Source organism: Salvelinus sp. IW2-2015, unplaced genomic scaffold, assembly GCF_002910315.2.
Source record: "Salvelinus sp. IW2-2015 unplaced genomic scaffold, ASM291031v2 Un_scaffold3375, whole genome shotgun sequence".
NCBI classification, from domain to species: domain Eukaryota; kingdom Metazoa; phylum Chordata; class Actinopteri; order Salmoniformes; family Salmonidae; genus Salvelinus; species Salvelinus sp. IW2-2015.
Genome location: NW_019944657.1, coordinates 27,383 through 31,272, shown reverse-complemented (window position 1 = coordinate 31,272; position 3,890 = coordinate 27,383).

Here is a 3,890-nt window from a genome sequence, read left to right as displayed (position 1 = left end):
GTCAACCCTGTTACGGTCACCCTGTTACGGTCAGACCCTTTACGGTCGACCCTTGTTACGGTCACCATGTTTACGGCTGCAACACTGTTCACGGTCAAACCCCCTTACGGTCTCCCGTTCCGGTCCACCTGTTACCTTCAACGCATGGCCAGCCCTGGTACGGTCCACCCTGGTACGGTCCACCCTTTTACGGCCATCCCGTTACGCTCAGCCCTGTGTTACGGTCAGCCCTGTTCATGGTATAACCGCTTACGGTCATCCCTGTTACAGGTCATCCTGTTCGGGTCAATCTTGTTACGGATCCACCTGTTACGGTCCATCCCTGTTACGGTCATCCCTGTTACGGTCCAACCTGTTACTTATCTTGACACTCATAGACACTTACTGTAGTCATCAATTGTTTTACCTTTGAGAGGACAAATAGTTATTTTAATGGACAGATGTTAAAATGAGGTGATTCAAACTTTTTGGTAACCTCTTTACTTGACACCAATGTCTAACACATGACATGGTTCATAAGCCATTGTCATAACAGCTGTCTGCATCAATTGTGTGCGCAATCTGACAATGATAATTAATATGGTCACTTTTTTTTTTTTTTTATTAATAATTTTTTTTTTTTTTTTTTTATTTTCTGGGGGGGGGTGGGGATCAGCCTTTAATCTTGCGACAAGAATGTTGCTCGCATGTAATTGTCTCATTCATTCAATCCCCATATTTTTTGGGGTAAATAATATATAATCTACACGCCATTGCATACATATAACAACTCATAATACATACTCATATAACCATACAGACATACATCTTTTTAAGAACTATACCTTTATTATTTATCCCCGCACCCTAACCCGATCCCCCAATTGGAAGTAAACTAATAAACACTTCTGCTTGTACCTTCAATTATTACATCTTATACCGCATCTTACAGACACAGTCCACTTTACAATAGTTCTTCTCTTATTTGTTCTTTAGTCCTTCCTCTATTTCTGTTGTCCATCCAATTTGTATTTCCACTTGTAACTGTGCTATTCACAAAAGCTCTGCACCTATACACATTTCACAGATCCCGTATGCCCTACATTGTTTATCTGTTATTAGTCCCACCTTCAGTTCCACTCAACCCCTCCATTATCTTCCCAACTCATCCATTTCGGATTTTTTATTTGCCATATATTTTTCAACGTGCTGTGATGCTTCACAAAAGACTTGAACCTTCCTATTCTCATAGGCTTCTAAGATTGTAAATTAAAAATAAACATAATAATAATTAATAAATATATATTATTGATGATTGGACTATGGCTTTTCAAATCCCCCAGTATTGCTATCTGTAGCGTTAGTTCTAGGCAAAATGTTGCAATTCTTCAGCCATTCCTGGACCTGTGACCAAAAACGAGCTACAAATGACAATACCAAAATAAATGATCTAATGACTCTGCCTCCTCACAACAGAATCTGCAGAGCTGGGAAGATTGTATACCCCATATATATAACATTCTATTAGTTGCAAGAATTTTGTACAGTATTTAAATTGAAAATTCGAAGTTTTGAATCCGGCGTGTTTTGCGTATCAAATCATTAACCATGTGCCATGGAATGGGTACATCGAAAATCTCTTCCCAACTATTTTGCAATTTATATGGCACAGCTGTCAGTTTTTTGTTCCTTAAATGAAATTTGTATATATTTTTATTTATCACACTTTTCTTTAACCATTTATGTTCTTTAATACAGGGGCCGACATACAAGTTCCTTACTTTTTTCCCCTTCTACTTGCCTTCCATTTTTGTGGTATGTCTGCAATTAATTGGTTGTAATTTTGGGTAGAGCAGAACATTTCCATATGTCTGTGTTAGCCTGCATGTGGACATTAACTCCACCAGTCCTATTTATACATCATTCACAAAAATTATACACTTTTTTAAACATTTCTTCAATAAATAGTTTTTTTATCAATTACTATATTTAATTTAACCACAATATTGGTCAATTACATTTAATTTTTTCTATAACAAACATACTGTTGACATGTAGATTTTTGTGTAGTAAATGCTTTGCCTTGTGTGGTAGGTCTGGTGGCTTTTGACACTCTCATGTAGGTTTATAACCAGCCATAAATAAACGCAGTATATGTCACAACAGGTGTGAATGTGCCATGACAGTGTCATTAAAACAGCTTATGACATGTTATGTCATTATGATGTGGTTGTGACCTTGTCATAACGCTGGGTCACATTTCTGTGTGTTTGTGCTGCAGCTGCAGAATGAGTTCATTCAGACGGCAGGAAGAACTTCCGGTTCATCCCTATCCTGTTTCCTGGGGCCAACAAGGTAAAATATATTACTTCTGGCTCTCTGGCTCTGTCTCTCTGTCTCTCTGGCTCTGTCTCTCTCTCTCTGGCTCTCTTGTCTCTCTGCCTCTGTCTCTCTCTCTCTGTCTCTCTCTCTCTGGCTCTCTGGCTCTGTTTTTCTCGCTCTCTGCTCTCTGTTCTCTCTGTCTCTCTGTCTCTCTCTCTCTGGTTCTCTTCTCTGTCTCTCTTCTGTCTCTCTGTCTCCTGTCTCTGTCTTCTTGCTCTCTGGCTCTCTGTCTCTCGTCTTTCTGTCTCTCTGTCTTTCTGCTCTCTCTCTGCTCTCTGTCTTCTCTGCTCTCTGTCTCTCTCTGTCTCTGTCTGTCTTTCTGCTCTGCTGCTCTCTGGGTCTCTGCTCTCGTCTCTCTGTCTCTCTGTTTCTGTTCTCTGTCTCTCTGCCTCTTCTCTGTCTCTGCTCTCTGTCTGCTCTGTGCTCTAGCACACAAATTACACTGCTGTCAAATTTTAAAATCATGCCAAGTTAGCTAGCCCGGCGACATGCCGTGATACAGTGCCCAGTAGGGCATGTTGATGGTGACATGCCCGTGATACAGGTGCCCAGTAGGGAGCATGTTGATGGTGCACTGTCGCCGGCTTATCAACTCATGTGGATCCCAACAGCCACGTAAAACGGTCTTGAGTGACAACAAATCTGCCCAATTAGCTGATTCGCTTTCCATACACCCATTCCTTTCGGCACACTCATTCGCCTATACTCCAGTCACCATATTGGCCTACAGGTACCCAAACTCAAGTCACCATATTGCCTACAGGTACCCATACTCCAGTCACCATATTGGGGACAGCTACCATACTCCATCACCATATTGGGGGACAGCTACCCATACTCCAGTCACCATATTGGGCTACAGGTACCCATACTCCAGTCACCATATTGGGCTGTATGCTACCCATACCCAGTCACCATATTGGCTACAGCTACCCATACTCCAGTCACCATATTGGGCTTACAGCTACCCATACTCCAGTCACCATATTGGGGGACAAGCTACCCATACTCAGTCACCATATTGGGCTGTATGCTACCCATAATATCCAGTCACCATATTGGCTACAGCTACCCATACTCCAGTCACCATATTGGGCCGACAGCTACCCATACTCCAGTCACCATATTGGCTGTAGCTACCCTAACTCCAGTCACCATATGGCCTACAGCTACCATACTTCAGTCACCCATATTGGGCTGTAGCTACCCATACTCCAGTCACCATATGGCCTACAGCTACACCATACTCTCAGTCACCATATTGGGCTGTAGCTACCCATACTCCAGTCACCATACTGGCCTACAGCTACCCATACTCCAGTCACCATATTGGGCTGTAGCTACCCATACTCAGTCACCATATTGGGCTGCTTGCTACTCATACTCCAGTCACCATACTGGCTACAGGTACCATTACTCCAGTCACCATATTGGGCTTGTAGCTACCCATACTCCAGTCACCAATTGGGGGACAGCTACCCATACTCCAGTCACCATATGGGGACCAGAGCTACCCATACTCCAGTCAC